Raw genomic sequence first — 12,133 nt, forward strand, 5'->3', positions numbered from 1 at the left:
GCCTCTAGAGGGCACAATCCTTATCCGATTTGAATGAGTTTTTGCACGAGGTATTTCGTCATGATATTCAACAACTGCGCCAAGTATGGTTGAAATCGGTCCATAACCTGATATAGCTGTCATATAAACATATCTGGGGATTTGACTTCTTGAGCTTCTAGAAGCCGCAATTCCTATCCGATTTGGCTGAAATTTTGCATGACGTATTTTATTTTTTCAACAACTGTGTCAAATAAGGTTCAAATCGGTTCATAACCTGATATAGCTGCCATATAAACCGATCTGGAATCTTGACTTTTTGACCCCTAGAGGTCGCAATTATTATCCGATATGCCTGAAATTTTGTACGACGGATCCTCTCATGACCATCAACAAACGTGTTTATTATGTTCTGAATCGGTCTATAGCCCGATACAGATCCCATATAAATCGTTCTCTCTATTTTACTTCGTGAGCCCCAATGGGCGCAATTCTTATACGAATTGGCTGAAATTTTACACAGGTCTCCAACATTTAACTTAATTGTGGTCCGAACCGGACCATATCTTGATATCGTTTTAATAGCAGAGCAACTCTTTTCTTATATCCTCTTTAGCCTAAGAAGAGATGCCGGGAAAACAACTCGACAAATGCGATCCATGGTGGAGGGTATATAAGATTCGGCCCGGCCGAACTTAGCACGCTTTTACTTGTTACTTGTTTCTTTTAGTTTTATCAGCCTTATTCACACACATTTAAAAATGAGCTCTGTAAACCGAAAATAGGCAAAATAAGTTTTTTATACCAACCATCGAAGTATGAAGGTATATTCATTTTGTCATTCCGTGTGCAACACATCGAAATATCTATTTCCGACCCTATAAGGTATACATATTCTTGATCAGCGTAAAAATCTAAGACGATCTAGACATGTCCGTCCGTCTGTCCGTCTGTCTGTTGAAATCACGCTACAGTCTTTAAAAATAGAGATATTGAGCTGAAATTTTGCACAGATTCTTTTTTTGTCCATAAGCAGGTTAAGTTCGAAGATGGGCTATATCGGACTATATCTTGATACAGCCCCCATATAGACAGATCGGCCAATTTAGGGTCTTAGGGCCATAAAAGCCAGATTTAATATTCGATTTTGCTGAAATTTGGGACAGTGAGTTGTGTTAGGCCCTACGAAATCCTTTTTCAGTTTGGCCCAGATCGGTCCAGATTTTGATATAGCTGCCATATAGACCGATCACTCGATTTAAGGTTTTGGACCCATAAAAGGCGTATTTATTGTTCGATGTTGGCGAAATTTGGGACAGTGAGTTAAGTTAAGCTCCTCGACATACTTCTGATCGGTTCAGTCAATTTACAAGCTGTTAACTCAGACTCAGATTTTACAAAGAGTGAACCCATTTTCGAGCCTGGACCATCAATTTAAAGATTTATTAAATCAACGGTAGAGTTGCTCTCACTTTGGCTCGTGATGCTTGAAATAAAATGATGATGTCAACATCTCTCGAGTAGGAAGATTACACATGTTCAGAGAACGTGTTGTCCTGGCATACGCGAGGAGATGAGAACCAATTAATTGATTCTAACCGATTCGGCCATTACAGATGTAGTCGCGGACAATCAGCGTTATTGAGTGGAGATTCTCAGTAAGAGACCGGCCGACACTGACTCTAGCCTAAATACCGATTGCCTATGAAACTCGATATGGCAAGGCACGTTATTGGTGCCTTTGAACAACCAAAGGCTATAACGTATCAATGGGGTTCATATGGACCGGAATAAACTTGCTCACCTATGGAGCTTGACGAGGACCACAAAAAAATCTAGCGAATGTGTACCACAGTGGTAGTGTAGAGTAAAAAAGCATTAAGTTCGACCGGGCCGAACTTTGGATACCCACCACCTCGTGTATATATATAAAACACCTTTCGTCACATCAGGTGAAAAATGCATACCTTATGCCCCATAGCAGCTATATCGAAATATGCTCCGATTTGGACCATATACTAATAAGTACAAGTCATTGTTCAATTGTATATAACAAAATATCTTTTTGATAGTTATATCTTAAAATAAACCGATCTGAACCATATACGACACGGATGTCAAAGAGCCTAACATCAGTCACTGTGTCAAGTTTTAGTGAAATCGGATTATAAATGCGCTTTTTATCGGGCAAAGACTTTAAATCTATATGGCGGCTATATCCAAATCTGGTCTGTGGTCTGTGCCATATTGCAGAAGTATGTCGAGGGGCTAAACTTAACTCACTGTCCCAAATTTCGGCGACATCAGACAACAAATGTGCCTTTTTATGGGCCTTAAATCAAGAGATTTATGGCTCAATATGGCAGCTTTATCCAAATCTGGACCGATCCCAAATTGAAATGGATATTTCGATGTGTTGCAAACGGAATGACAAAATGAATATACATCTATCCTACGGTGGTGGGTATAAAAACAAACTAAAGTCATAAGACAGAAATATTATGTCATGTTTAGAGAAGCATGGTGCCGAGACTTGGTCGTACAATAGAGTATTCGAGGAGTTATTGATGAAAAATGAATCCAATTTGATCTCAATTTTATTACTTTCCACCATAGGAAGGGGGTATACTAATATTTATATAAATTTTGCCTCACCCCCAATATTGTAAAGATAGGACCAAAACTGTGGCTACTACATCCTTTAAACTTCGCATCGGGTGAAATATATATAAGGGATCTATATCTAAACACCTTATGCCAAACATTAATAAGTTCGAACTAAAATTATGCCTTCTACAGCTTTAAAAGTCTATATCGGATGATAGATATATTAAGAGCTATTTGTAAATCTGAACCGATTTTTATGAAATGGGCGGACTAATAGGGAGATTGACCTATATGAGAGCCATTGCCGTAGCTTGGGGGTCCATAGGCGGCTAAGCCTCCCCCCAGAATTTTCCTCAACATATATGCATTTGTTTCGTAACACCTAGAAGGAAGAGCGATAAACCCATTGATAGGTATACCGATCGGCTCAGAATCACTTTCTGATTCGATTTAGCTATGTCTGTCTGTCTGTCCGTTCGTCCATGTTAATTTGTGTACAAACTACAGGTCACAATTTTCATCGATCGTCTCCAAATTTGGCACATACATTTTTTTGCGTAGAGATTAGATAAATTTGGTTCAGATATGGATTTAGCTCCCATATATACGTTCATCCGATTTTGAGAAATATTGCAATAAAGTGCTCTTTTCTTAACCGATATGGCAGGAAGGATTTTGTTATGACTCTTAATATCATTGGTGAATTTCATGAAAATCGGTTCAGATTAGATATAGCTGCCATATACATATATCGCCCGTTTTTCACATCTATAGGCATTGGCCAATCTTGCAAAAATTGTGCACAACGCTTCTCGATGGCCACCACAATATGAAAGAAGTTTTGGTCAAATTCGGTTCAGTCTAATTTTGGCAGACACTTTCGGCCGCTATCTCACGAATAAATGCTTCAATGTTATCTTGCGTCAATTAAAGCGGGCTTGTTTGCATAAACATGAGCTTTAACATAGCCCCACAAAAATAGTCTAAAGGCGTTAAATCGCATGATCTAAGTGGCCAATTGATCGGTCCCGAACGTTAAATAAAATGTTTACCGAACTCGCGTCTCAATAAAACCATTGTTACACGTGGTGTGTGGCATGTGGCACCATCTTGTTGAAACCACATGTCATGCAAGTCAAGCTCCTACATTTTGGGAAAAAAAATTGGATATCATCGCACGGTAGCGCTCACCATTTACAGTTACGTTACGATTCGCATCATCTTTGAAGAGGTACGATCCAATGATGCCACCAGACCATAGACTGCAATGCTTCTGGCTGATCATCACTCCAAAATCGACAATTATGCTTATTTACGTATAGATATGTAGAACCAAAAATGAACTTCGTTGCTAAGGAAGAAGAAGCGTGCGACGAACTTTCTTAACAGAGCACGCATTTGGATAATTAAATTGAATAATTTGCAAGCGGTGTTCGTTTGTAAAATGATTCATGATTAAATAATAGACCAAACTGAAGATGTTTGTCAGTGGAACAATATACGTGAGCTGTTTAAACCAGGGTTGCCAAAAAGGTAATAGCCAAAAATCACCCTTAATATATTCGTCAGATTTTGGGTATGTTGCAATAATGTTGTAATTTTCAACCGTTATTACTGTTCGAACATATTTGCTTTGCTCTACTGGCTTTGCTCTACGTTTAATAACCCTTTTGAAAACATCCGTCGAGGTCCATCAATATTGGTTCAGAATTAGTTATAGCTCCTTTTTGTACATATAGGATTGGTGTAGGGTATTATAAAGTTAGCACCGCCCGAATTTTAAATTACCTTACTGGTTTATATCTAACTTTACCAAGGTGTAAAAAATTACACCGCAATATGAAATTTCGATTCCCAAATATACAATAGTGAAGAAAAATTCCTAAGTGAATGCGATCAATATTAAAGGTCCAGTACATACAAAGAGCGATCAAATTTTATGAGTAAGCACTGAAACAATGTTTGACCCAATTTTAACGATTCGAGCCAAAGATTAGAAAACTTAATTTAATCAAAAATTTAAATTTAATCAATTTTCCACCTTTTTAAGGAACTAGTTCGTTGCTTGGACTTTGGAATTTGATGTGAAGTTCGGAGTATCTTGCTTGAAAATAAATTTTCGAATCAGAGCTATATTGGCTTATACAAATTGTTTCCGCCTGAGTTCTTATTGAACGCTCAAGCATGAAATGGGGCACTTGAATGTATCGATTGGTAATCTTATCAATGGGTCTAGCTCTGCTCCTTCTTACACTTAATCAAATTTGTTATTCAAAACAGTAAAAATGATTGCTAAAACAGCAGTTTTTGACTGCTAAAAAACGGGAAGGCAGGTATTAGCAAACATTTCGGTCAGCTAAATCAGCAAACAAAATCTGCTGTTTTGAGTACACAACTCTGCTGAAAAAAATGTGTATGCTACTTTTTATGGTTGCCTGTTACTTGTTTTGATTACTTTAGACATTTTTTAGAAATTTCGTTGGAAGAGATGAGTTTAACTTGTGGAATATTACTCTACAGAAGTTACCTGATCCATCCATTGGTATACATTTCGAAATGTGGTTGAGCAAGCTCGTACTTTTTGTTATTGCTTTACTAATGCCAATATTACTGGCATGGGGTTTGTATATAAATTTAAAGAAATAAGTAAATGCGTGCTATGTTCGGCCAGGCCGAATCTTGGGAATCCACCACCATTGATTCTGCTAAAATATGGGAGCTATATCTAGTTATAGACCGAATTCGACAGTACTTTGCGCAGTTATTGAGAGTCGTAATAGCACTATAACACTATATGCAAAATTTCAGCCAAATCGGATAAAGTGTCAAGAAGTCAAATCGGGAGATCGGTTTATATGGGAGCTATATCATGTTCTTGACCTATTTCAGCCGTACTTGGCATAGTTGTTGCAGATCATAACGGAACATCATGGGCCATCTGCACTCCTCATCGACCTATGGTTGCCCAAAAAGTAATTGCGGATTTTTCATATAGTCGGCGTTGACAATTTTTTTCACAGCTTGTGACTCTGTAATTGCATTCTTTCCTCTGTCAGTTATCAGCTGTTACTTTTAGCTTGCTTTAGAAAAAAAGTGTAAAAAAAGTGTATTTGATTAAAGTTCATTTTAAGCTTTATTAAAAATGCATTTACTTTCTTTTAAAAAATCCGCAATTACTTTTTGGGCAACCCAATACATCAATATTAAGTATGTGCGCAAATTTTCATGCGGCTATCTTTACGCGTTCGACCGCTATCGTATACGGATGGACATGGCTAGATCGCCTCAGAATATCGAGACGATCCAGAATATATATAATTTATTGGGTCGCAGATCAATATTCCGAGGTGATGCAAATGGACTGACTAGATTAGCATACCCCATCCTATGGTGATGGGTATAAAAATGGAAATTTATATAGTCCCTGAAAGAATGTTTTATGATTTCGCTTTCGCTCTTCTAACCTAGCAATGGAATTGCCTATCGCTGGTATGCAACCTCATATGAACAACTCTCTGCATATTTCACAAATGAAATCCAAGTTTTGTGATTCTGCATGTTAACCTTCAAGTTTGACGGAGTAGAAAAAACGACGAACATTTCTCACATTTGAATTGCTTGGAGGCATCCTGATGATGGCTCATCATCTGTTGGTTCAACTGCTATTGCAATAGGCATTAAAATATCATTGCGGACTCGTGTACTCGCGTGGACTTGCATTTAACCGAAATTTGTCACAGAAAGAATGTCTGTCATTACACCAAAATACATGCATTAGGAAAAGTACAGCTAATAGACAGGATTGTCGAATGTGGTTAAGGTGGTATTTGTATCATAGATGCGTTTTCGCTATTAATACGATTCAAATACAACATACCAACGCACGGTCCTTGAAGCCATTACACCTAATATGGTTGAAAAGTCTCCTAACCAAAGGCGAAACACAGGCAAAAAAACTTGAAGAATGAAAAATTCGACAGAGCCCGGCCAGTATTCGAACCTGGGCACACGGAGCAACAGCGAGAGCTTAATGTGAGCTAATGTGGGTTGACTAGTGTGAGCTATGAATGCAAGGGCCGATTTGCGATATAACTCGATATGCCGTTTGCTGCAGGGTCACCATTTTCGTACTCGTAGCTTTACAATAATAAAATTCCTATGCAGATTGTCTTAGAAAATTATTTTTATACCCACCACCGAAGGATGGCGGTATATTCATTTTGTCATTCCGTTTGCAACACATCGAAATATCCATTTCCGACCCTATAAAGTATATATATTCTTGATCAGCGTAAAAATCTAAGACGATCTAGACATGTCCGTCCGTCTGTCTGTTGAAATCACGCTACAGTCTTTAAAAATAGAGATATTGGGCTGAAATTTTGCACAGATTCTTCTTTTGTTAACCTTAAGCAGGTTTAGTTCGAAGATGGGCTATATCGGACTATACCTTGATATAGCCCCCATATAGACCGATCGGCCGATTTAGGGTCTTAGGCCCATTAAAGCCACATTTATTATCCGATTTTGCTGAAATTTGGGACAGGGATTTGTGTTAGGCCCTTCGACATCCTCCGTCAATTTGGCTCAGATCGGTCCAGATTTGGATATAGCTGTCATATAGTCCGATCCTCCGATTTAGGGTCTAAGGCCCATAAAAGCCACATTTATTATCCGATTTCGCTGAAATTTGGGACAGGGATTTGTGTTAGGCTCTTCGACTTCCTTCGTTAGTTTGGACCAGTCCGGTCCAGATTTGGATATAGATGCCATATAGACCGATCCTCCGATTTAGGGTCTTAGGCCCATAAAAGCCACATTTATTATCCGATTTTGCTGAAATTTGGGACAGTGAGTTGTGTTAGGCCCTTGGATATCCACCGTCAATTTGGCTCAGATCGGTCCAGATTTGGATATAGCTGCCATATAGACCGATCCTCCGATTTAGGGTCTTAAGCCCATAAAAGCCACATTTATTATCCAATTTTGCTGAAATTTGGGACAGGGAGTTGTATTAGGCCCTTCGACTTTCTTCGTTAATTTTGCCTAGATCGGTCCAGATTTGGATATAGCTGCCATATAGACCGATCCTCCGATTTAGGGTCTTAGGCCCACAAAAGCCATATTTATTATCCGATTTTGATGAAATTCGAGACAGTTAATTGTGTTAGGCCCATCGACATCCTTCGTCAATTTGACCCAGATCGGTCCAGATTTGGATATAGCTGCCATATAGACCGATCCTCCGATTTAGGGTCTTAAGCCCATAAAAGCCACATTTATTATTCGATTTTGCTGAAGTTTGGGACAGTGAGTTGTCTTAGGCCCATCGACATCCTTCGTCAATTTGGCCCAGATCGGTTAAGATTTTAATATAACTGATATGGGACATATGTTATGAATTTTTAATCGAATCTTGATGAAAGGCGGTTTAGATATATACCCGAGGTGGTGGGTATCCAAAGTTCGGCCCGGCCGAACTTAATGCCTTTTTACTTGTTATTATTATTATTGTCAGGATTGCAAACCTTGCCTTAGGCGCCGTTAATGAAAATGCTAGACTACAGCTCCCGTAAACTCTTTCAATTAAATTAAATTGTTTTGTTTCCAAGTCTAAGTGCTTAAATTGTGTAATATATTCCCCGCATTTTATACAATTACGCTTATCTTTGTCTACAATCACAATAAAAAAAATCAATTAATCCTACCATTCTTCGTTCTTTGCAGGTAAGCGAAACAAATACATTTTTTCTCTTCATGGCATATGGGCTTAGGGGTAAGTTTGCATTATTACATCTAATTTTCTTGCATTAAGTTGCAAGAATATGAATGATTGATTGTTGAGGAAATTCCCAGAGCATTTATTTTGCCTCATCATTTTTGTTTACATCTGGCATTTAAAATACTAAATTGAATCGTGCTAAATCCTTGAACCAATCGTCACTGCATGGGGCCAATATTGTTTTTAGCAAAGTGTTCCTAAAGATAGGAAGAATACAAAGTGTGGAATCATTCGACGGCCAAAAGTAAAGGCAGGGGGTAGTTATACTTGGATGAATTTATTATTGCAAAAATTGGCATAATCCTTTATTTGAAGGCATTGTAGGGTTGTTACTTTTGTTTTTATTAAAAAAATGTTTTTTTCTATTTATTTTTGTCGATATCCTAACTGGAAATTTGTGAAAATGGGTCTGGAAGTAAATGGAGATAAAACGAAATGGATGGTATCAACTCCCAAAGGTCCCTGTACAACTGATCAGATAAAGATAATGGAGAAAGTTGGGAACCAAAACTTAGAGATAGTCAGCAATTTTTCCTACCTCGGCACCGCCGTAACCGAAACAAATGACACCAGTTTTGAAATTAAGCGAAGAATAACACTGGTAAAACAAGGCCACCTCTCAACAGAAAAAGATAACACTATGCAAGTCACTGATGCTAACCGTGTTGTTATGTGGTTCTGAGCCATGGGTCCTTGTGAAAGCAGACGAGACAGTGCTTGGAGTTTTTGAGAGAAAGATTCTTCGTAAAAAATATGGACCAGTTGGCGTTAATGGAGAATATAGGCGTCGTATGAACCACGAGCTGTATAAGCTTAATGACGACGATAGCATAGTTACACGTATCCAATCACAACGGTTGCATTGGCTAGGTCATGTTGTCAGAATGGATGAAGAAGCTCCTGCAAAGAAGTCTTTTTTGAAGGCAAACACGGTGGTACACGCAAACTGTGGTGGGAAACACCTCAAAACTTGGTGTTAAAGATTATGAAATGAGCGCAGAAGATCGATGCGCTTGGAACGCTATTCTACGTTTGGCTAGTGGAACAAATGCTCTGTCATAGCCAATTAAAATGAAGTAAGTAAATTTATTCTAGCAAAATTTTGAAAAACTGTTCTTGAAAGACTACGAAATATTCTCTAAAGACAAATTTTCTAAAAAAAATTCTCCAAAGACAAACTTTTTAAGAAATTTTTTCTAAGACAATATTTCTAAGAAATCTTCTCTAAGAACCAAATGAACTATGCAATTTTTATTAAAGTCAAATATCCTAAGAAATTGTCTCTAAAGACAAAATTTCTGAGAAATTTTCTCTAATGAGAAAATTTCTAAGAAATGTTCTCATAGAAAAATTTCTAAGAAATTTTCTCTGAAGACAAAATTTTTAATAAATTTTCTCTAAAGACAAAACTTCTAAGAAAATTTCGCAAAGAAAAATTTCTAAGAAATTTTCTCTAAACACAATAGCATCTCCGATCATTGAGCTCGTCTCAAAAGAAAAACTAACAAAAAACACAACATTTTTATAAAAATGTCTCTAAAGACAAAATCGCTAAGAAATTTTCTCTGAAGACAACATTTTTAAAAAATTTTCTCTGAAAACACAATTTCAATGACATTTTGTTTAAAGACAAAACCTACCAAATATATATACACCAATCACGGCAATATGGGACTCAAATGAAAGGTATTTATGCTTAGAAAACGTATCTGATATCGAATTGTCGGACCAAGTGTTTGGGGGACCACCCAACCCCCAAAACAGCCCTAAATCGGACATATTTACCGACCATGGCAATATGGAACTCAAATGAAAGGTATTTGCAAGTAAAATACGAATCTGATATCCAAGTTGGGACCAAGTTTCTGGGGGTCCACTCCTTCCCCAAAACACCCACCAAACAGGACGTATTTACTGACCATCGCAATATGGGGCTTAAATAAAAGGCGTTTGAGTGTAGAATACGCATCTGATATCCAGACGTGGAACCAAGTGTTTGGTGGGACGCTCATCTCCAAGAACATGCCCCAAAGACGACAATTTTACGACCATAGCAATATGAGACTCAAATGAAAGGTCTTTGGAAAGGTATTCGGGAGTAGACCATGAATATGATGTCAACATTCGGGACCAACTGTCTAGGGGACGTCCCACCACCATAACAACCCCCAAATAGGACGTATTTTCTCACCATGACAATTTGGGTCTTAAAGAGAATGGAGCTCGCTATTGATAGTTTTTAGGGCCCATACCTCTTAAAGGTAAAGCACAAATCTGATATCAATGTTCGGGAAAAGTGTCTATAGGGCCACCCCACTCCCATAACACCACCCAAATAGGAAGTATTTGCTGACAATTGCAATTTGAGGCGCAAATAAGAGAGTAGAACACGAATTTGATATATATCTTTAAAGCCAAGTCACTGAGATGCCGCCCCATTCCCCAAAACACCCCTTAAACTGAACATGTTTGCCGACTATGGAAAAATAGGGCTCAAATGAAAGGTATTCGGGAGTAGACCATGAATATGATGTCAACATTCGGGACCAACTGTCTAGGGGACGTCCCACCCCCAAATAGGACGTATTTTCTCACCATGACAATTTGGGTCTTAAAGAGAGTGGTCGTTATTGATAGTTTTTAGGGCCCATACCTTTTAAAGAAAAGGCATTTGAGATTAGAAAACGAATTTGATATCCAATTTTAAGACCAATGGCATTTGAGAGTATTTCACGATGTTGATAATTTTTAGGGCTAAAAGCTTCTGGGTATCAAATGACCGGTATTGGGGAGAAGAGCGCAAAATTTATACCCACTTTCGGCACCAATTTTCTGGAGGTCTACCGCTTTCCCATATGGGGCTCAAATAAAGGAGTTTGGGAGTAGAATACGAATCTGATATCCAAATGTGTGACTATGTATTTGGGGCACCGCCTTTTCCTCAAAGAGTACAAATTTACCGACCATGGTAATATGTGGCTTAAATGAAAGGTATTTGAGATTGGAAAACTAATTTCATAACCAATTGTTGGAGCCAAGTGTTTGGGGACACTTCATCCCTTTTTTTTTAAAGAAATTTTCTTTAAAAACCACAATTCTATAATATTTTTCCCATAGACAAAATTTCCAAGAAAGTTTCTCTAATAACAAAATTTTTAAGAAATTTTCTCTAATAACAATGTTTCTAAGAAGTTTCCTCTAAAGGAAAAATTCAACAAAATTTTCTCTTCTAACAAAATTTTTTAGAAATTTTGTCGTTAGAAAAAATTTCTTAGTAAAGTAAAAAATTACAAAGAAATTTTATCTAAAGGCAAAATTTCTCTTATACTATAATATTTTTGGATATATTTTTAAGGAAAAAATTTTTAAGAAACTTTCTCCAAACACACAATTTTCAAGAAATTTTCTCTTAAGACCAAAGTTTAAAATACTACTTCTTTAGTTAAAATTTCAAAAAAAAACATTTTTTCTAAGGACAAAATTTTTCTTAGCTGAAATTAAAAATTTTCTCTTAAGAGACAATATATTTTCTCCTAAGACAAAATTTCTAAGAATTTTCTTCAAAGAGAAAAAATTCTAAAAAATTTTCTCTTTAGGCAAAATTTCTTAGAAATTTTGTCATAACAGAAAATTTCTTAGAATTTATTTCTTTAGAGAAATTCTTTTAAAAATTTTGTCGCTAATGACAAAATTCTTTCTTAGAAATATTTTCTTAACAGAAAATTTTTTTTTATAAATTTAGAGAAAAAATTCCTCCATCGACAA

The sequence above is a fragment of the Stomoxys calcitrans genome, chromosome 1, assembly GCF_963082655.1.
Source record: "Stomoxys calcitrans chromosome 1, idStoCalc2.1, whole genome shotgun sequence".
NCBI classification, from domain to species: domain Eukaryota; kingdom Metazoa; phylum Arthropoda; class Insecta; order Diptera; family Muscidae; genus Stomoxys; species Stomoxys calcitrans.